Below are 23,673 nucleotides of genomic sequence, written 5' to 3'. Positions count from 1 at the left end.
AATAGGAGATTCTAGTAGATTTCTTCTTGTGTTTTTTTTTTGTTGTTGTTTTGTTTCTTTGTTTTTGCAGTACTGGAGTTTGAACTTAGGGATTTATGCTTGCTAGGAAGGTTCTATCTCCTGAAGGATTCTACCTCAAGGCATTTTTGCTCTTGTTATTTGACAAAGGATTCCACATTTTTTTTGCATGTAAGTCTGGACAGGACCACAATCTTCCTATTTATTCTTTCTGCTTTAGCTAGTATGGCGGATGTGTGCCATGCCTAGCTTCTTCTGTTGAGACTGGCCTAGACTGGCCTCAAACTAAAATCCTCCCATCTTAGCCTCCTACGTTGGTAGGATTATAGGCATGAGAGACCACATCAGTTTGTTGTTACTCATTTTGATATTCTAAAAGAGCTTTACATCTATGTCATTTTAACACGATCCAGTGAACGTAGCATTGTAATTTTTTTGTGTGTGTGAAAATACCATACAGAGGGTTTACAATTACATGGGCAAGGTAATGAGTACATTTCTTAACAAGCATTGTTGCCTCCTCCTTTGTTTCCCCTTCCCATCCCTTCCCGTCTTCCCCCCCGCCACAGTTTTAAAGTTCATTTTTTGACATAACATCTTGTACATCTCATTGTTGCAATGGGTCCACCTGTATCCCTATTTAAACAATTTGTTTTTTCCCATCCCCTCCACAAATTATACCGACATCAAATACAGTGAAAACAGGGTTATACCGTGGGGGAGGGACATACAAAGCAACAAAAAATTATCTTATAAATGTGTTAGAAACAATTTCAAGAAAGAAAAAACATTTGAGTCCTTATCTTGGGGTTCATTTCATCTAACTTCAATTTATCTGACTGTTTCTGCTTGTCTCGGACATATACTAGTTATTGAAAATAAGGGAAACCATGGGACCTATGTTTCTTTGGGCCTGGCTTACTTCACTTAATATAATTTTTTCTAAGTCTTTCCATTTCCTAACAAATGAGACAATGTCATTCTTTCTGATAGAGGCATAGAATTCCATTATGTATATAAGACCACATTTTCTTGATCCATTCATCTACTGAGGGGCATCTAGGTTGCTTCCATAGCTTAGCTATGGTAAATAATGCTGCAGTAAACATAGGTATGCTGGTAGTTTTAGTATGGTCTTGTTTGTGATCATTTGGGAAAATGCCCAAAAGTGGGATTGCTGGGTCATAGGGGAGCTCTATGTGGAGTTTTTTGAGGAACCTCCATACTGCTTTCCAAAGTGGTTGGACAAGTTTACACTCCCACCAACAATACAGTAAGGTTCCCTTCTGTCCACATCCCCTCCAGCATCTGTTGTTTTTAAAGTTCTTGATTGTAGCCATTCTAACTGGGGTGAGGTAGTATCTCAATGTCATGTTGATTTACATTTCTTTTATGGCTAGGGAGGCTGAATATTTCTTCATGTGTCTATTGGCCATCCTTCTTTCCTCTTCAGAGAAGTTTCTCTTTAAGTCTTTAGCCCACTTATTTATTGGCCAGTTTTTTCTTTGGGAATTTGTTGTTGGGGGATTTAATTTTTTGACTGCATGCTTGCAGGTATAATTTTTAACTACCTTCAGAGGGATAAGTTTGATTTTCACTGTTATCAATCAAGAAGTTCAGTCTCTCAGTCAAGATGGAAATAGGCCTCAATGTGTATCTCAGTGAAAGTGTGTATAACGCATACACAAATCCTGAGTTTGGTGTCTGGCACAACAAAGAATTAAAAGTTCAACACAAATTTAAATCCTCACAAAACTATGTCCAAATCTTAACACTTTGTCCTCTTTGCTTAGAGTCAAGGCCCAAAGCAGTTAAATTGGAATGCAAAAATGGATCAGAGTCTAGTTTGTACATCACTGAAATTGTTATAATATTTACAGGATCTTTAGACATCATTTAACATTAAAGAACTATTTACATAAATCAGTCCAGGAGCAGGATAGATGCTTCTCATCATTTATCAATTTTCATCCTTTAATTCCATTCTTACTGACTTGTGTTTGGTAGCTGCTATGCTGAAATAAGAACGCCTTCTCTTGACAGATGAGGAACAAGGTCAACATATATAAATATATAATCACATGTCTTCAAAGGAATAGGAATGATAACGGAAGCAGAACACACAACACAGAGGAGGAAAATAGGGCATGGTCACTCAGGACCAGCAGTACAAACTTTCACAGAGAGGTGAATTAGAGCCTGGAAGAATGAGAGTTTATCTTTCCTCTGAATTTTCTTTAGATGGGTACCAAAGTAGGTTAGATTGCCCAGTCTGTTCTCTGGAGATAGTATGGTTTGAGATGTGTCAAGCAGTCACTGAGACAACTCTTAACAGTGAGAATGAAAACAATAGAAAGGAAGGATACCATGCATCAAGTCCACAGTGATAGAGGAGAGGAGGGGTGTCAGATCACATGTTCAGAGAGAACCAAGTCAAATTCCATGCCTTAGACAACAAAAAAGGCAAGCCATTGTCATGCACAGATGACAAATATGCAGTTGATAAGAATTTTGTTGTTTTTTTTTTGTTTCTAGATACTAAGAAATATATTAGTTCTATTTCTTGGATGTTTTAGAGGTTGAACTTAGGGTCCTGTGCTTGCTAGGTTGGCACTCTATCACTTGAGCTATGCCTCCAGCTCAGTATATCAGTTCTAAATTGTTTCTTGTATACATATTTTCACTTAACACTGAATTACAGTCATGATTTCCTTTGACTATCTCTAAAGTAAGATTGACAGCTCATAGCTCATGCTCCACTGCTTTGCAATGGGAATGAAATGGTAAACTTCGTTGTTGTTTTGTTTTGTTTTGTTTTGGTTGTGGGGCTTAAACTCTGGGCTTGGGCGCTATCCCTGTGCTCTTCAGCTCAAGGCAAGCGCTCTACTGCTAGAGCACAGGGCCACTTCTGGTTTTCTAGTGGTTTATTAGAGATAAGAGTCTCACGGCCTTTCCTGCCCAGGCTAGTTTTGAACCTCAATCCTCAGATCTCAGCCTCCTGAGTAGCTAGGATTACAGGTGTGAGCCCCCAGCTCCACAAGCACAGACCAACTATGACAAGGGGTCTTTGCCTTTAACTGAAGTCCTCTGATCTCTACCTCCTAAGTAGCCACAATTATTGGCATGCTCCACATAGGTTTGGCTTCTTAAACATCCAAGTGAGCTTTTAATAAATATAATTTACCTTTGAGATGGAGTGGTTTACTAGGGAGGCATAAACAGTATACAGTTGCTTTATTTTGCTAGAGAGTTGAAATCAACCCTAAGCAAAGAATTTGAAATCTAGAAGCATATATAAAAACACAATTCTTTTGTTTCTTGCTATTGATGCTCTTGGACATGTACTAATATATAATTGGTGGCATTGCCATACATATAAATATGGGAAAATGTAAAGTGAACATTGTGTTTATCTACAGATAGATATTTCCACTGACAGTTGATTATATGTTTAATCCGTTGTAGTAAGCATAGTATACAATGTAAGTATTTTAGGTGTCTGAAAAATGGTGCTGTCTTGAAGATAGGTTGGAAGTAGAGAGTGGGAGTGATGAATGAATCATACTAAGTGCAACAACGTGTGCGTGCTCCTCCTACACACACCTCTGAAGTACAGCCTTCTGCAAATTGTCACACAGAATTCATCCAGGAAATTATAAAGCCCAGTCAAAATTTACCTCCACCATGCTAATACATTCTGTGGAAATGTATGCACTTTTCCTATCATGTAGCAAGCACAGATTATGTGCACACGCACACACACACACACACACACACACACACACACACACTCACACTGCCCTTGCACAAACTACCTTGCTTGTAACACTGATTGAGCAAAGCTCGGGATGCATCACAGCTGCTACGGGTGGATTTAGATGGTCACATACAATTGTTGTGATTACCAAGGGACCAGATGTGGAGAGCAGAGATGCCAAGCCACTTAAAGACCTTGTTCTGGAATCTAGGTCTGATGAAATCTATGTAGTATAAAACTATCACGTGACAAATCTGCCTGAAGGAGGAAAAAAAAATGAACATAAGAATACCCAAGCTCTCCACCTGGTGGGAAAATCAACTCATCTTTATCATGGCCTTCCTTACTCACCTCATATTTCAATCCTGGCTAGGAGTTCATTCATTCAGACCAGGCTGATGACTTTCTATTCTTAATCTGAGCAGAAAATAGACACAAGGACAAATAAAGGAGGAAGTTTTCATAGAGATGTTATTCCATGATGAGGGAATCTCACTCCATAGTAGGTAAGAGACCATCCCAGAGCAAGCATTTATTATTTAAAAAAAAAATCCAGGCAAGCTGGGTGCTGGTAGCTCATGTCTATAATCGTAGCTACTCAGGAGGCTGAGATCTGAGCACCACGGTTCAAAGCCAGGCTGGAAAGTCCATGAGACTCTTATCTCCAATAAACCACTGGAAAATCGGAAGCGGCACTGTGGCCCAAGCAGTAGAGTGCTTTCTTTGAGCTGAAGAACTGAGGGACAATGCCTAAGCCCAGAGTTCAAGCTCCATGACCCACAAAAAAAAAAAAATCCAGGCAAAGACCAATTAACATCTGAGACCATTTTATAGCAGGAAGAGCCCCTGCTCACCTGTTTGATGGACTTTTAGTCCCAAAGGCTTTGCAAATAAAAGCCTCCAGGAATCTGAAGAGATGGATAGATAGCAAGATAGAAGCAAATAGGACTGGGAACCATAGTAACTGATTGAGCATTTTTAGCACACTCTGTGGCTATGATGATACAAGGAAGACAGATTATATGTCACAAACAGTGAGAAATCTGGTACTCACTAGGAGCAAGAGGTGAAAACTAGTGAGCTTCCTCTTAATTTACAGAGAACTGTTTTTCTGTCCTGTCTCTCTGTAGCCTGATGGATGAGACATTCTACAAAAAGGGAAACTATGTGCTAAATGATGATATCTGTAGTCTTAGTAATTCCCCATTTCTAGAACCTGCTAACTTTGTCAACCCAGAGATGGTCAGCATCATCTGAAGGAAAAATATGTGCTTCTGGTAGCTATGCTCCCTTCCTTTTCTCCTCGTTAGCCAATAACTCCTGTCTATGGACATAAGAAAACCATCTCTTTAGGGGAACCCATCCTACCTGGGTCTCTGACCCTAGGGACTCCATAAGGATGCTCTTCAAAAGGAAATATTCTGTAACCTTGCTATTCATATTTTAAAGCCTTCTAGAAATCTAGACACATTGGGTAGTCTTTGAAGTGAAAAAATTATTTAGCTAGAATTGTGATCCTGTAAAATTCTTCACATAGGTAGGATTTGATAGGAAATTCTTAATTTCCATGCTCTTATATTCTAAAGTTTTTCTTTCTGATTTTTATTTGAGCTCCTCCTAAGTGCATATGATATACATATATATAATGTAATATAAATACATATATATTATGTGTATGCATGTATATCCTGACAAGGCATATACTGTAATATATTTTGATTGAAACTTTCTTCATTCTCTATGATAGAGTGTGTTTCTCTGGAGACCTGTGCATCAAAACAGACAGCAGCATGACAGGAATCTTAATTATAACTGCTTCTTGCTCCCCTCCCCTGACCATTCCTTCAGGGTTAAATGTGTCACTTTTCAATGTTAAAAGGTCCCCAGCAGATTTACTGTGCACGTAACCTGTTTGGACTACGTGGTAGAACATGAAATGAACCTGGAAAGAATTTTTCTTGAATGATTCTCTTGGAAACAGTACGTCTATTCAGTAGTTTTAGTATTTTTATTTCAGACTCCTTTCTTTTCCTGGCAATATATAAAGGACCTGGTGAGTTCAAGGCCCTCGAGCCATTTTTACTCTTCCCCAGGCTCAGGAGGGCACAGCCTGAAGTGCACATTCTAAGGAGAAATGTTTAAGATTTTGCAGAAAATGAACATTTTTCTCCTCCCTATAGTCTTTGTCAGAACTGTGCCAGAGTCCAGAACTGTATAGTTTTCATAAATGGATTGTTCACATGCAAAATTATACAAGTATGAAAAAATGGAAAATTTGAATTTCATCAGTCGTTTCTCTTTTTTTTTTCAATCTTTGGTTCTGTTTCGGGTTTTTTTTTTTTTTTGGAGATATTTTTTTCTTTTATCAGTGCAAACCAGATTAGCCCACCTCTTGAGTTTAGGTGACGTCATTATTACGTATTTGCAGTCCTGATTTCACAGGACACGTTAACCCACTTTCTAGAAAAGAACTTTGCCTATGGCCTTTTGATGCTAAATACCAAATGGAATTGTTATGGTTTCTCTAGATATCCAGCAACAAAAATAAACCCTTTATATGACTTAGGGTTCAAAAATGCTAAGGACAAGTTGGGTACCAGTAGCTCACGCTTGCAATCCTAGGTACACAGAAGACTAAGATCTGAGGATCAGCCCAGGCAAGAAAGTCTGTGAGGTTCTTTATGTCTAATTACCCACCAAAAAGCCAGAGGTGAAGGTGTGGCTCAAATAGTAGAGCCACTAGCCTTAGCAAGAAAGCCAAGGGACAGTGCTCAAGCCCTGAATTTAAGCCCCAGTACTGGCACACACACACACACACACACACACACACACACACACACACACACACACACACACACTAAAAATAGTGTGTGCTATCTGGTCAGAATGTAATCAAAATATAGTGTATACTTAAAAATTACAAATCAGTTTTTTCAGTACATTAATTTCTAAGTGAAAAATGGAATTATAGCCACTTTTCAGAGATCAACTTTTCTACCCACTAATAAACTGTTACATTGATCTTTTTAAGTGTTTCCCATTTTTCTCTAGTAATTTACAATTTGGGACATTGGAGCTAATGATACACACACACAATTAGGCTTTCCAGAGAGCAGAATGGCTCACAAGCAGGCACCAAAATGGCTCAAGAGAGCCACTGAATGGCTCCAGCTTTGATTATAGTTTAGGATTGGAGCTGAGAAGAAGATTCTCCATGTGGCCTAGGGTCATTTTAAGTTTGGAGGCGTGTGTGTGTGTGTGTGTGTGTGTGTGTGTGTGTGTGTGTGTGTGTGTGTGTGTGTAGGTCATGGGGCCTGAACTCTGGGCCTGGGTGCTATCCTTCAGCTCTTCAGCTCAAGGCTAATGCTCTACCACTTGAGCCACAGCGCCACTTCAGGCTTTTTTTTTCTGCTTATGTGGTACTGAGGAATTGAACCCAGAGCCTCATGCATGCAAGGCAAGCGCTCTACCACTGAGCCACCTTCCCAGCCCTGGAGGCTTTCTAGAACCTGAGAGCTTAAATCTCAAAAATTACTATTTGTGTAATTGTCATATTGCCAGAACAAATATTTCCTTTGGAACATTATTAAATCAGCCACGTCATGGAAATAAAATAAATCTGAATATGTCTTTTCTTTGGTAGTATTAAGGAACCTTGTGGGACAAGTGCTAGAGCTCACATTTGTGGTGCATGCGCAGTGATGGAACCATGAGGTTCCCAAGTACCTGTGATGACAAGTACGAGTGTGGCCCTACTGCGTTCATAGCCTTATGTCCATTATATAAACTCCACTGAAATGAGTTGGACTTACTGCCCTCCCTCCCTCCACTCTCCTTCCACCCGCTGCCAATAGAATAGAAAAAATATTCCTTTTTTGGCCTTCATAAGGGTTTTATTGTTACAAGTGGAGCAATAAACAATAAACCCTTCTCTGACTGACTTGGTTCAAAGGAGAAATAGCTGTTATCCAGCAACTTGAAATCATAGATCAGCCCACCTGTTCAACTCAGGGTGGCTTTTGTACTTGTACTTCATGGGATGTATCTGCAATTTTTTTCCTTTTCCTACAGTGGTTGACTAGTCACTCCATTTTGAAGTATTTCAAAACAGAAATTATTATAACTGTGCGTTTTCCTGACCATTGGAATTAATGAGTGTTAGCAACACTCAAAATCTTCCCCTCAAGAAGTGTTTCCCCTCCCTTTAAGAGTTTCCTGGAATTATCTCTGAGGAGAAGGAGGGTAGCTGTTTGTTTAGTGGACAGACTTGTTTAACTCCTTGATTTTCATGAGAGGATGTCAGTTTAGTGATGGATTATTACAGCTCAGAAATGTTTTCCCTTACTTAAGGAGAAAAAGGAATGATTATATCCCATCCACATTGCTTTGCTATATAGCTCTCGCAAAAAGTTCATTTAGGAAAAAAAAAATTATCCGTATACAGGATTTCCCAGGAGGTGTGTAGTTTCTTTATTTGGTTCTCAACCTCATCTGTCAGGCTGTTATATGAAAAAGGCCATTTGCCATCCTGGAATGAAAATCTTTCATGTCTTTTGAGAGAATTGTGCCCCAGCATTCTAGCACTAACATATATATTATTTTTAAATATAAATTTCTTTCCTTGCTTGTTCTTCTTATATGGCATCACATTCCACTGGTGTTTAGAGTCATTTAGGCATGTATATTAGTTTTGGAATGCTGGGACACAATTCTCCCAAAAGACATGTCTGCTTCTGTCTACACCCATAGGTAGAATCCATCATGACTGGGGTAGCTGCATATAGTTCCTGACTGTTCCCTGAATGTCCTACTGGAAGCCCACAGGCTACAAGTGCTTATTTTTGGTAGCATGATTTTCCAAAGTAGTAAACATCTGTTAATAAAATTCCACACAAAACAAATTAATAGTCTCTTGGTTCAGTGGTGGTAGCATTGTTAGAAAGGTCAGTGTATTTTATCTAGAACAAGGAATGTGCTTACATGTAAGACAGGGTTATGTTTTGATTTTTTATTAAGTTTTTTTTATTGTGAAAATACTTTACAGAGGGATCACAATTACATGATCAAGGTAATGAGTACATTTATTATGAAGCATTGTTGCCTCCTCCTTTGTTTCCCCTTACCAACTGCCCTACCATCTCTCCCTCCCCCCCTACCAAAGTTGTAAAGTTCATTTTTTGACATAATGTCTTGTACATCTCATCATTGCAATGGGTCCACCTGTATCCCTATTTAAACCATTTGTTTTTTTCCCTTCCTCTCCACAAATTATACCAACATCAAATACAGTGAAAACAGGGTTATACCTTGGGGGAAGGACATGCAAAGCAACAAAGAAATCATCTTATAAATATGTTAGAAACAATAGCATGAAAGAAAAACCACTTGTGTCCTTATCTTGCGGTTCATTTTACCTAACTTCAATTTATCTGACTGTTTCTGCTTGTCTCAGGCATATACTAGTTATTGCAAATAAGGGAAACCATGGGACCTATGTTTCTTAGGACCTGGTTTGATTCAGTTAATATAATTTTTTCCAAGTCTTTGCATTTCCTAACAAATGGGGCAATGACATTCTTTCTGATGGAGACATAGAATTCCATTGTGTGTGTGTATATATATATATACACCACATTTTCTTGATCCATTCATCTACTGAGGGGCATCTGGGTTGGTTCCATATCTTAGCTATGGTAAATAATGCTGCAACAAACATAGTTGTGCTGGTAACTTTAGTGTGGTCTTGTTTGTGATCGTTTGGGTAAATGCCCAAAAGTGGGATTGCTGGGTCATAGGGAAGCTAATTCTGGGGCTTGAACTCAGGCCCTGAGAAACTGTCCCTGAGCTCCTTTTGCCACTCTACTACTTGAACCATAGCCACCTTCAATTTTGGCTTTTCTTTTCTCTTTTTTCTTTTTTCCTTTTTTTTGTAGTTTATTTTTATAGTTTATTGAGGATAAGAGTTACGTGGACTTTCCTGCCTGGCTTTGAACCATAACCTTCTGATCTCAGCCTCCTGAATAGTTAGTGTTACAAGCAAGAGCCACCAGCACCTGGCTTGGGCTTTGATCTTTATAAACAATTCTTTTTTTTCTCTTCCTGGTTAGTGACCGGGCCTACACATTGCATTGTTCTTGGCATCTTTGGACTTGCACAATAAAAACCATGATAGCCCACACTTCTGGGATGATTAAAACCATCATTTTCAAATTGCCCCCATTGAGAAGCACTGTACAGATATCCCAAATTTATACCTAGAATAATTAATAACCTGTATTAGTCTTTACTTTTTGTGCATGGCTGTTTAAAATGTTTTGATATTATTGAAAGTTTCACCAAGTAAATTATTCAATAGCTCTTTCAATATCTGAAAGAAATTTCTTTTAGATCTCATTCTCTAGAAAAACTGCAATTGTCTTTATTATTTTTACCATTTGATTTTGTGTTATTAAATTTCTTTTATAGTTTTATGGCCCATTTATGATAATTATGTGGATTGTGATTATATATAATTATGTTTATATATGTAATATATGATATATATTGAACACATATTTATATATCCTCTTGAACTCATTTTTAATTTACTGTTTCTTACTACTGAGTCATCAACATTCTTAATATTTGTTTATTTATTTATTTTCTTCTTCTTCTTTTTTTTTTTTTTGGTTGGTCATGGGGCTTGAACTGTGGGCCTGAGCGCTGTCCCTCAGCTCTTCAGCTCGAGGCTAGTGCTCTACCACTTCAGCCACAGGACCACTCCAGTTTTCTGAGTATTTTATTGGAAATAAGAGTGTCATAGACTTTTTCTGTCTGGGCTGGATTTGAACTGTGATCCTCAGATCTCAGCCTCCTGAGTAGCTAGGATTAGAGATGTGAGCCACCAGAACCCGGCATATTTAAATGCGTATATAGACCAGGCATGGTGATTCATGTCTGTAAGCTCAGCATATGGTAAGAAATGCCAGCCTAGGCTACATTGTAGGAATTTGTCTTAAAAAATACAAAACCACAAACCCACCTTATATAGATGCTTCAGATCTTTCTCAAAAGGAGGCAAAGTATGAGTAAATATTGTTAATAAAAGATTTGGGAGCTCTCAATGTTTTTACTGCCCCATAGGACCTTGGTGTTAGTCATAGACATGAATAAAGAAGCACAACCCCTCCCCATGTGTTCCACTGTGAAATTCCAGAGGTGTTCCCTAAATAAATCATTCCACTTGCCTCTTAAATTGTGTCTATCCCTACTTCAACACTGAAAATAAATTAATCTACAAATTCTGGAAAAAATATTCTTTGTTATCTTTGAAAGTGAATAAAATACCATCCAAAAACCATGAAGTAAAAAACAATTTACCCAAATTTTTACCTACTCATATACTATATGTTCTCAATTACACATTATATATAGCATTTCTGGTTTTTTTCTGATCTCTATCCATATATCTATGTAATTTTATAAAGTTTTGGTCAAACATAGTAGTACACACCTGCAGGCCTTGGACTTAGAGGCCAAAGCAGGAGGATTGCCAGTTAAGGCTAGCCTGGTTTCCACAGTTAGACCCTGTCTTGATAAAAAGGAAAAAAAATGGGGACAATAATTTGCTTCAATTTCTTTTCTAGAATTAGGTCAGATCTTAGTACATTTATCCATAAATAGAAAGTATATAAATAATACTGCTTTGTTGTATAGTTTTCCTTTCCCTTTGATGACATTTAAATAAATTAAGAGCCCTATGATTGCTTGATTAGAGAGAAAAACATATTTTTATGGGAATTGTCTCCTGAAAGACTGTTAACAGTAGTTACTGTTAAGCAATGAGCCTTTTAAACTTATTTTCCTTAAAATGGAATTCTTGAGCCCTCTGGTGGAAGTATTTAGTATTTGTATAAAGTAATAGGTGATAAACTTGCTACTTGATTGTGTTTTGAAATTCTACATGAAAAGTTTTTGAGAAAACATAATAGCAAATATGTATTATCTTTGTGACTTATACCAAGGTATATAATCATGGGCTGGGAAGGTGGCTCAGTGGTAGAGCGCTTGCCTTGCATGCATGAGGCCCTGGGTTCAATTCCTCAGTACCACATAAGCAGAAAAAAAAAAGCCAGAAGTGGCGCTGTGGCTCAAGTGGTAGAGTGCTAGCCTTGGAAGAGATGAGGGACAGGGCCCAGGCCCAGAGTTGAGGCCCCACGACCGGATCCTCCCCCCCCAAAAAAAATAAGGTATATAATTGACCATGTGGACTTTTTAGGAGACTTATATTGCAACTAGATATTCAGTTTGGTAGAGTAATGCTGAGTATTTCCAAATGAAGAAATAATTTGAATGTTTGTGAATATTTAGTTTCATTTGTATACTTCATAAAAACCATCCATTAAAATAGTTTTCTCAAAATGAGATCCATTAATTTAACAAATACTTAATGTGTACCTAGTATGGGACAGGACTTACTAGGTGTTAAGAGTATATTGATGTAAAAATTACAGATCATACACTTTCTCAGAGTGGTTTTTTCAACTCTAGTCATAAATCCCATATCAATACATTATTATATTTTAAAGACATGGACTAACTGATGTGAAAGTTTGCATAAGAAGTACAGTCAAATGTCTGAAGACATTCTTTGCTCCAAAAATTATAGTAGTTCATGAAAGAAAAGTGAATAATTGGCTGTATACTTTGTAGAGTCCTACTTGAAAAATAATAGGTTAATCTGCACTCTCTTTTGCAGAAAGAGAAAAACCAGCCTATTTTCTATGGTAATGGAGTACATTTAGCTCCTGAAAAATAGATCATAACCATTCATCCCTATATGATTTTGCATCTATCAGGAGGACAGAAGTATTTTGATCTAACCCAAAAAATGTGGCCTCTCTAGAGTTGAAACTGTGCAATTCCTCAGAAAGACTAACTCAGAGTTCAACAAAATGATCACAAGTACAGGGTATGGACAAGGGAAGCGGAATAGACAATTGAAGAGAGGAATGTGGGAGAAGACAGCCATAAAATTTAATGCATAACCTGCAAAATTAAGACAATTGAAGGGAAGGGAAGCGTGAGGAAAGATGGAGAAGAATCATGAAAGAGTGACATTTATTAATATGCATTGTATTCATAAACTGATTTGTTGAATAACTCATTTGTATAACTACTTAAAGATAATTTTTTTAAAAATTTAAGGAAAGCTATAACCAAGCTTGAAACCTTCAGAAAATCACTCGCTGATTCACACTATAAGAATCAACTCTTGCTGGACAACAGTGTCTCATGGCTATAATCCTAGCCACTCAGGAAGCTAAGATCTGAGGATCATGATTGGAAGCCAGCCTGGGAAGAAAGTCTGTGACATTCTCATTTCCAGTTAACCACTCCAAAACTGGAAGTGGTGCTGTGGCTCAAAGTGGTAGAGCACTAGCTTTGAGTGAAAAAGCTCAGGGACAGTGCCCAGGCTTTGAGTTCAAGCCCCACGAACCACCACCACCAACAACAAAAAGAATCAACTCTGAAGGAATTGCTGAAGGAATTCAGTTTTAATTTCATGATTATAAATCTCAGAGGGCTGCTTATCCCTGCCAGCCAATGTTGATTTGTTTCTATAGTAAACTTACTCTGTTCCTCTTCCTGATGAAATTTTCAACCCTTCTCCTCTATTCGTAAACACTACCCCCCCCACACACACCTACAATGCACATACTATAAGAAAAATTCATCATTCATTGAGAAAACAGAAACAACTGTTCCCATCATTAAAGTATCAACCTTCCTTATTTCTGTGAAGTTCAAATTTCACAGAACTTACTCTGTGCATTCCCGCCCTTGACCGTGAAGAAGGGATCCCTGCTGGGTGAGAGGTTAGCCCTGCTTAAGCCCTGCCTCTCACTCCCCTTTATGTGCTTAGACATGGGTGTTCGTAACCCTTGCTTCTGCCTCTGTCTCTTCATGTTCTTCTAGCTCTACTGTGTCATTCCCACAGGGGATAAACATGCGCTGTTGCCCAGAAGTCACAACCCCTTTCTTGTTCCTCTATTCCTCTAGCTACCATTTCTTCATCTTCACAGTAGGACATTTGAAAAAGCTCCCATTCTAACTGTACTTCTTTCCGTAGATAAGAAGACAAGTGTGTAGACAGGTAAATATCTAACTAAACTGTGGTACATCAGCCAGTGGAATACTATTCAGTACTAGAGAGAGAGAGAGAGAGAAATGGGCTATCAAGCTTTGAAGGGAATGTAGTCACATTGTGATAAGTGAAGCCTATATGAAAAGGCTTCATTCATTCCAACTACGTGACCCTCTAGAAAAGGTAAAACTGTGGACATGGGGAATTTGGGGGAGAAAGGGATGAATTTTCCAAGCACAGAGAATATTTTGGTCTATGAAACTCTTCTGCATTACATTATAATAATGAGAAGATGGAATTATGTTAAAACTCATCCATGAAAACTGAGCCTTAGAGTCACCACAGGCTCTGGGAGAAATGCAGGGTTATCATTTATAACTAGTGTGTCATTTTGTGGGGGTGTGGATAAGGGGTGCTATACATATATAGTGACAAAAAGTATAGGCAAACTCTCTACACTTCCTGTTGAATATCTCTGTGAACCACAAACTACTTTTTTTTTTAATTTAATTTAATTTTATTTGAGAACATACTGTACAGAGGGGTTACAATTACATGGGCAGGATAATGCGTACATTTCTTACCAAGCATTGCAGCCTCCTCCTTTGTTTACCCTTCACCTCCCTTCCCAGCCTCCCCCCTCCCCCAATCTTTTCCCCCCTTCCCCCCCCCCCACACCGACATTGTAAAGCTCGTTTTTGACATGACATTTCCACAAACTACTTTAAAACATAAAATCTCCTTAAAAATTAAAATCTAAGAACACACAAACATTTAAACAATGCTTATATCACAGGCTATGCAAAAATACATAACAGGCCAAGCTCTGGTGACTTATGCCTGTAATCCTGCATACTCAGGAAGCTGAGGTCTGAGGATCATGGTTCAAAGCCAGCCCGAGAAATGAAAGTAAATGTATGCTTTTATTGTAAAAATACTGTACAGAAGGGTTACAGTTGCATGAGCAAGGTAATGAGTACATTTCCTATCAAGCATTGTTGCCTCCTCCTTGTTTTTCCCCTACCACCCCTTCCCTTCCACCTCCACAACCAAACCTCCCCCCAAACCCTACCAAAGTTGTAAAGTTCGTTTCAACATAGTGTCTTGTACATCTCATTGTTACAGTGGGTCAACCTATATCCCTATTTAAGCATTTTGGTTTTTTTTTCCTTCCCCTCCTCAAATTAGAGAAGTGTATATACAAGATGCACAGCACTGACATCAAATACAGTGAAAACAGGGGTTATACCATGGGGGAGGAACATACAAAGAAACAAAAACTCACATGTTACATTATAAATACATCAGGAACAATAGCAAGAAAGTAGAAAAAATATTTGTGTTCCTATCTTGGGGTTCATTTTGCTTAGCATTATCTTATATAGTCACATGTACATAGCTTTTGACCTTTTCTACTTGTCCTACTCATGTACTAGTTACTGAAAAATAAGGGAAAACCATGGGAGCTATACTGTTATCTCCGATAAACTACTCAGAAAAGGCTACAAGTAGTACTGTGGTTCAAGTCGTAGAGTGCAAGCTTTGAGCAAAAGGAGCTCAGAGACAGTGCCCAGGCCCTGAGTTCAAGCCCCTGGACTGGAAAAAAAATGAAAGGAAGATTTGGTCAGAAAGTTATAATTTGCAACTGAGGCTTATGCATTTCTGTCTATTTGATGTCTCCAAATGGTTAGCTAATAGGCATGGAGTTAACATAACCTCAAAATGGAACTCTTGATTTTCCCTCCAAACCAGCTTCTTCATGGGTTGCATTCTTGTCCATTGAGGCCCTGAAATTTACTCTGTTGGACAGCATCTAGACTCTAAGTACCATGGCAACAAGAAAGCTTATTTTCCTGGATGATGGTCATATCCAGTGCCAACTATGGTCCCTGGAATATTAAGCAAAGGAGATTTTTTGTTTGGGAGGGGGCAGTAAATGTCTTTGCCTTCATTTTCCTCATCTGTCATCCTGGAGTAATATCTACTTGAAAAGGCATAGGAAGGACAGGTAACATAAATAAAATGCCCAGATTAGACATATAGTAGTCAGTGTGTAAATTACAAGAAGTAAGAACAGATTTACTTCATCATGGAAATAATATAAGTAACAGTCGTACTAGATTTTTTATTTTATCAAACATACCAATCATTGTTCAAAGTATTCAGAGCATGAAGGTGATCTCATCCTTACACAAACCCTTTGAAGATGTGTGTTATTTCTTTATAAAAAGATGCTAAACAATCAAAGATATCATTGACTTATACACTGTCTCCATGTCAGGCGCTCGAGCTGTACTTTTATCCGCATTCCTTACAAAAACAAGGGCAAGGAATTCCCCCAATGAACATTTTGTGTGAGTACTGATCTCCCAGCGGCCTTTAGTGAAATTAGACATCCAAACCCAGTCATCTTGCAGCACCCAGGGCAACAGCGTCATCTAGCATCAATTAGTAGCTTACTAATTCCACTTGGCTCTTTTCTTCTCTCCCTGCTCAAATACCTAGCAATGACAGTTATTTCTAAAGGAACATTGAAATCCACTCTGTTCATTTTCTCAGAGAATTCCTATCTTTGGATGTCAATCTTTTGAAGGTAATGTGTTTTCCTTTTGGTCATGCTAGTATTTTAAGATGGTAGATCTGGCTTCATTACTTAAGCTCTGTGGGATGAAACCACCCCCTCCCCCATCTCCATTACACTTGAAAGAGCACTGGTTATAGAAGTAAGTCTTAATAATTAATTTAGCTTTACTTTTAACTTGTAATGACCTTCATGTTCCATTATATTTTAATTTCTCGGACTGCTTCTTTCTCTTAGAAGCTATCAGAAATGTGTTCAATTTTTTCAAAATAATTAACCACATTTTTAAAGGTGGTATAAGTACATATAATTTATCTTAACATCTTGTTAAATAATGTATTTTATTAATTTAAACGTAATGAAGGAAACTACGTTGGAAATGACTAGCTGACAGAACTATTAATCTTAGAGTGTTGGAATGCCAGAATCATACTAATGAAGAAGGGGGCAAAAGAAAAGGGAATTTGCTCCCATGATAAGAAATTAACCATGTTTTATTTTTCCTATGAAGAATTATTTCTTTCAATAAAATCAGACAGGAGCTGGGAAGGTGGCTCAGTGGTAGAGTGCTTGCCTTGCAGGCATGAGGCCCTGGGTTCCATTCCTCAGTACCACAGAAGAAGAAAAAAGGTGGAAGTCATGCTGTGGCTCAAGTGGTAGAGTGCTAGCCTTGAGCTGAAGAGTTGAGGGATAGCGCCCAGGCCCAGAGTTCAGGCCCCACAGCCAACAAAAAGTAAAATAAAACAAAACCAGACATTGCTATCCATGTATACTTAGCACTTCCTGTGTGTCAGTCATACCACAGCTTAATAATTCCACTTAGCTCTTTTTTCTTTCTCTATTTGAGCATGTAGCTCAATAATTTAATACCACCATCACCCTTTTCTAGGTCTTCAAATAGTATGATAAACATGCATTTTCTGGTAATCCTTAATATAATCTTTTGAGGTAGATATTATTATCTTTACAAATAGGAAAACTGAGGTATATAGAATAGAACTCATCCTACCAGTCAGTATAGGATCCAGGATTTGAAGTCAATGTGAGCAACAGCCACAGGCTGTAACTAAGCAATGCAGCTGTGGCAAAACACGGTAGTCTCAGGTTATTAATTCCACCTGGGGTTGGGGTGGGGAAGTTATTAGTACATTTTGAATAGGAAATGGACTTCAAGTTGGGTCTTAAGGAATGTATAGGCTTTTCCTATGGAGATTGAAGAAGTAAGGAAGTCATCATGGAGGCAGAGACAAAAAGTACTGAGTATGGATAAAATTGGTCAGTCTCCTTTTAATTTGAAATAATTGGAAATAAACTTTCGTTGTTGATGATGACCCTTTTATTTTCCAAATCCCATGGAAACATTTTAGTTGTCAGCTAATTTTATGTGCATAAGGTGTTATGTGGACCTGTGTTATCAGTCTTTTTTCCCTTTCAGCTTTCAAAACTTCTATCTCTCTCTCTCTCCCTCCCTCCCTCCTCCTCCTTCTCCTCCTCCTCTCTCCTCAAATACTGTCTTTCACATATTCTTTAAACAAGTATTCAATGAGTATTTGAAGAATTCTTTTGATGGGCAAAGATTTTGCATTCATAGGGTTACAATTTGGTGGAGGGAAAACAAACAGAATTATCAAACCAATAAGCTAGATAGTAGTGAGAACCATGCAGAGAATTAAGAGTGGTGTCATGAAAGAAAAGACTGGTATCATCTTCATAGAGTATTGCCAGCTAAGCCCTCTGAGGAAAAGAATTCCAACAGAAGAAACAGTGAAAACTGTCCTAGACCTGGGACAAGCTTAATATGCTAGAGGATAAGGACAGTTCTGAGGAGGCAAGGATGGAAACAGAGACCAGACTCCAGACCTGGTCAAGGAGACTATGAAAAGGAACACATACTACTCAGCAACATAAACTTTTACAAGCAGGCTAGGAACACGTCATCAAGGCTTCTGAGTACAAAGACAATAATTTTGAACCTCCTGATTTTTATGGAGAACTACATGCTAACCAGGGTTGCTTAGGTGGAGTCATCAACAGAAAAACTTAATGAAAAGGTCCCAGAGTGCTAGAAACATCTAGAAAATAGAACTCATAGACCTTAGCATTCTTACTCGAATTATAGTTGATTTTTTTTCCCCACAGAAACAAACTTGAGGGTCAGTTACAAATAATTCAGAAAATACTTTTGCTTTCCACACGGGCGCCACCTGGTGGATAAATAGTCCTCAGTGTAATAGTTTTGGGGGGAATAAAACTAGATAGATGTCAATTTTTAGATATTATGTTTCATGTTACTCATTCAGAAGTGCTCCATGCAAAAGGACGTATGTGTTTTGAATATTTTGGTTTAGTTAAGTTATTCCTCTTCATTTAATTCATTTGATAATTAATTCAAAATTGTAATAATGTGCTATATTATATGAAAAGAATCACCCCCAAAAGCAAATTGTAAAGAGAAAATGTATTCATTTATCTTTATGTGTAATATTAGACCACATCTGATTTTCAGTTGCATGAGTGCCTATGCTTAAAAAAGTGATTATGTTCATATATGGACATGGATATGTGTGTCTATTAAAGACCTAAATTGTCTCAATGTGATGACTTTAATTGACTCAAATAATCACATCACAAATCCAGAAGAAAGAGAAATGGTAATCTTCTAAAGCAAGAAAAAGCAGCAAGCAAGAACTGAATACAAATTTTTCTGATGCAAAATTTTCTGAAGATACCAACTCACGACGTTAGACAGAAAAAAATAAAGATGATTGCACTGAAACTCGCCACAGCTATTAAACATAATCACCGCCAGCTGTGAGGCAAAGATAGGAGGAACAAAAAAAATAAGACAGTTGAGAGAATGGTCGTGTAATATGGGAGTATGGGCTGAAGACAGAAGGGCAAGGATGCTATGGTGTCTGTGTGCTGTCCCTTTCATCATGGTTCCATCCCAGACCCTGGTCAGTTGAGGTCTGGACACTGACTCTGGAGGCTTATATTTTGCTAGGTGCAGAATCTCACCCCAGGTCTCATGTTCTCCTTTCTCACAAGTTTCTGGCCTCAGATCGTGGATAAAGAGTTGGTGAGACCAAAAGTCTCAGCCTTCTTCCGGCTTACAGGCATTGATTAAAGGTGGTTCAGCTATCTACCACCCGCCCTGCATAAATTGGTGGACAGAATATTCAAGTGAGCCTCTTACCAGGAGGAAATTGGGCCATGTCATGTTTGAAGAATCAACCCCTAACAGGAAGTCATCACCTTCTACTGCACATGTGGATTTTCTTCCTAGTCTTTTGTCAGGCTGCCAAGGGTCAGCTCTTACCTCTGATTGGTCAAAGTGAGTGCAGTCTCAGCATTTGGATCGGTGTCAGCAGAGAAGCCCTTGGTTCTCAAGATCTTGCCTGCCATGGCTGCAAGAAAGATTGTTGGGCTTGACCAAACGTAATAGGGGTGTCAGTTCCTGCAGGTAACACTGCCCAGCTCCCCTCTTTCAAATTTACTCACTATTTTATGACATCTGAAGTTGTGTGTGTGGCCAAATGGTCTGTATAAGCAATTCTGTGGACAAGAGGCATCCATTCATCACTTAAGCAAGTTCCTGATTGCAAATCTGGAGAGGACCCAACTCTGCCTCCACCCTGTCAAATAAATCATTGAGGGAAGAGGAATGCCCACCCTCTGTGGACTTCCTCGAGAGTTTTCATTATTGTCATGGTGTTCTATGTTACTTGGTCTCATGCATCTTTCATTTTCTTGGTTTCTCTGTTTTATCCACTGTTTATGCCTTCATCTAAGCTAAGATTCTCCAGATTCAGGAGTGATAGGCTGGGTCATTAGACTTAATTCAGACATGGTGCTCTCAGCAGATATCCCTCCCCTCCAATAGATGGTCCTTGAGTGATTGCACCTCCAGTCTATCCAGGCTGGAATGCTGGATTATAAGCTGATGGATGTAAATTTCTGAAAGACCTAAATGTAACTAACATGAGCTAGGCAGCAGTTCAGTTTAACTGTCCTCGTTGTCCCATATAAATATGTGTGTTGGTGTTCCCTTTCTTCTACAGAGTTTGATTGGCCAGGCGATAGATAATTCAACGTACTTTAAATCACAGGGACATTGGACCTCTCTTTTTTACCAACCCAAGCACAAAGTGTCTGGCAAAACATATTGGAACAATCCATATCCAAGGGAAAACAGACATGAATTTAGAAGACTACTTTGAGGTCTGCAAGTGCTGGTTCTGGTTTCATAAGTGAAAAGCAGCTATCCCAGTAGAATCTCTTCCCCAAATCTTTAAAAGCGTATAGGAATTTTCCGTGTCAAAGTGGTTTTTAGGGGAAAAAAACATGTTCTAATGCAGGAGAAAGAAACTAAAGAACAAAAATAAGAAACAAAGACAAAAAAAATCCCACTACGGGCTCTTGTGTGAAGGTTCCTCGCGGTGAGCCTGTAGGACATGTTTCCCAGACTATGGAATAGTCATCTTGTTTCTCTGTGATACCTGCCTTTGTGTTTGGCCTTACTGAGCCTGCCAGTTGTGTGGAATGAGCACAACTGACAGGATTTAAAGGCTAAGACTAACCTTTCTAATCCATCTATTCCCCATTCCCTGCCTTAGGCCATGCCTCTTCCATACGTCGACACGACATCCTTGCTCCTCTGATGGGAGCTACACTCATTTTCAGAATGTCAATCAAAACCTTCTCCTCCAGGAGTTGGGGAAATTCAAGTTTCTCCTTCTGACTAGATAGAAAAAAGCTGTGAGAGATTTTCAGAATAAGATTGTTGTCAGTATTTTTGCCAGCTGTGCTTAATTTTTTCATGTTTTCATTTCAGTGGTCTGGAAATATAATTTAGAGTTCTTTTTTTTTCTTTGTCCTAGTATTAGATTAACTAATAGAGTTAACTCTGAATTAAGCATATGTGTAGAGATCAGTTAATTATCAAAGCATTTACTCAAGTAAACACATTGATACTGAATGATACCTATATGTCTGGGTAGGTACTGAGTCCAGGGGATATAAAATATGCATGGTACTTATAAATGGATATGTTGAATTGAAACCCTGTTGTAAAAATACTCAAAGATACTAAAACCAAAAACCACATGCAATGTGAAAAAACAGATCAGGGCCCTGCTCTGTCTGAGCTTTTGTTCTAGTAGAGTAATCAAAAATAAATACTTGTGCAATATGGCAAGAGGTACAGGTTCCAAATTATGAATAAATCAAATTTAGGAGATGGAGAATAATGGGGAATGGGGAATGGGACACTGTTTTACATAGGAAGTGCAGGGAGGGCCTCTAAGGCACGGAAATATCTGAGAAAAAGTCTGAAGGGTGTGAGGGAAGGAGCCATGCCTGTGGCCTGAGGAAGCGTTACCCCGGCTGAGGATGGACTGGCTTGCCAATGTTTTTATAAGGGTTCCAGGAGAGAAGGCAAAGGGGGAAGCAGTGCCACTCGTTAGAAATCCAGGGTAAAGAGTCTGAGAACATGGTATTCCTTGGTCTAGAGAGGCTGTGTGGAAGTAGTGGACAGTGCATAGATTCTGCAGCTATTTGGAAGATAGAGCCACGAGAATGCCCGATGGCTTGGGTGTGATGTGTGAGGCAAGCAAGAGGAGCCAAGCGTGACTCTGTGCAGTCATTATCTTCAATGAACACTATGTAAAAAAATGAACTATGTAACTTGAGCATATAAACAGAGGGGAGGGAGTAATTGGAAGAGAAAGATGGTAGGGGTGACATTTACCAAGAAGCTGACAAGAATATGAATATGGAACCCCTCGGTACAACTACTTACTATATTATTGTTGTTGTTGTTATTAACTGATTTTAGCCTTGACCATACCTACTGTCTGCTTGGAATAAGAGTGGGTTTGACCCCCCAACAACAAATCCTCAAAGAAACACCTGCCCAATAAATAAGTGGGTGAAAGACTTAAAGAGAAACTTCTCTGAAGAAGAAAGAAGGATGGCCAATAGACACATGAAGAAATGTTCAACATCCCTAGCCATAAAAGAAATGCAAATCAAAACAACATTGAGATACCACCTCACCCCAGTTAGAACGGCAAAAATCAAGAACTCTACCAACAACAGATGCTGGAGGGGATGTGGACAGAAAGGAACCTTACTTCATTGTTGGTGGGAGTGTAAACTTGTTCAACCACTTTGGAAAGCAGTATGGAGGTTCCTCAGAAGACTTCACATAGAACTCCCCTATGACCCAGCAATCCCACTTTTGGGCATTTACCCAAATGTTTACAAACAAGACCACACTAAAGCTACCAGCACAACAATGTTTATTGCAGCATTATTTACCATAGCTAAGATATGGAACCAACCCAGATGCCCCTCAGTAGATGAATGGATCAAGAAAATGTGGTATATATACACAATGGAATTCTATGCCTCCATCAGAAAGAATGACATTGCCCCATTTGTTAGGAAATGGAAAAACTTGGAAAAAATTATATTAAGTGAAGTAAGCCAGGCCCAAAGAAACATAGGTCCCATGGTTTCCCTTATTTGCAATATCTAGTATATGTATGAGTCAAGCGGAAAAGGTCAGATAATGTGATGTCAGGAAAATGAACCCTTAGATATGTATTTTAATGTTTTTTCTTTCATGCATGTGTTTCTAACGCATTTATAAGATTATCTCTTTGTTGCTTTGTATGTCCCTCCCCCACAGTATAACCCCTGCTTTCACTATATTTGATGTCATTATAACTTGTGGAGGAGATGGGGAAAAATCAGTTATTTAAGGATACAGGTGGACCTGTTGCAACAATGAGAAGTACAAGTTGACATGTCCAAAACGAGCTTTACAACGTCGGTGCCGGGGGCGGGGGGGGGGGAAGGGGGGGAAGGAGAAGGATTGGGATTGGGGGGGGAAGGAGAAGGATTGGGATTGGGGGGAGGGGGGAGGCTGGGAAGGGATGTGAAGGGTAAACCAAAGGAGGAGGCTGCAATGCTTGGTAAGAAATGTACGCATTATCCTGCCCATGTAATTGTAACCCCTCTGTACAGTATGTTCACAAATAAAATTAAATTAAATTTAAAAAAAAGAGTGGGTTTGACACTTGGTGGTTTGAGCGTGTCCCACTTGGGCTTCGCTCTGGACAGCTAGGCAGCCTTGCTGAGGAGGCAGTTGAGTATGAGAAAGTCTGGAGCTCAAGGAGTGAAGTT

General features: G+C 38.8%; 1 protein-coding gene across 1 annotated transcript in view; it reads left to right on the top strand.

The window, feature by feature from the left end:
* The window catches only part of Klhl32 (kelch like family member 32), a 144,588-nt gene that overhangs the window by 31,847 nt on the left and 89,068 nt on the right, over positions 1-23,673 (top strand). The gene's annotated exons all lie outside the window — the stretch shown is intronic.

This window comes from Dipodomys spectabilis, unplaced genomic scaffold, assembly GCF_019054845.1.
Source record: "Dipodomys spectabilis isolate Male_0828 unplaced genomic scaffold, ASM1905484v1 ptg000053l, whole genome shotgun sequence".
Lineage (NCBI taxonomy): Eukaryota > Metazoa > Chordata > Mammalia > Rodentia > Heteromyidae > Dipodomys > Dipodomys spectabilis.
Note: the sequence above shows the minus strand (reverse complement) of the source record. Positions and strands in the feature narration are given on the sequence as shown.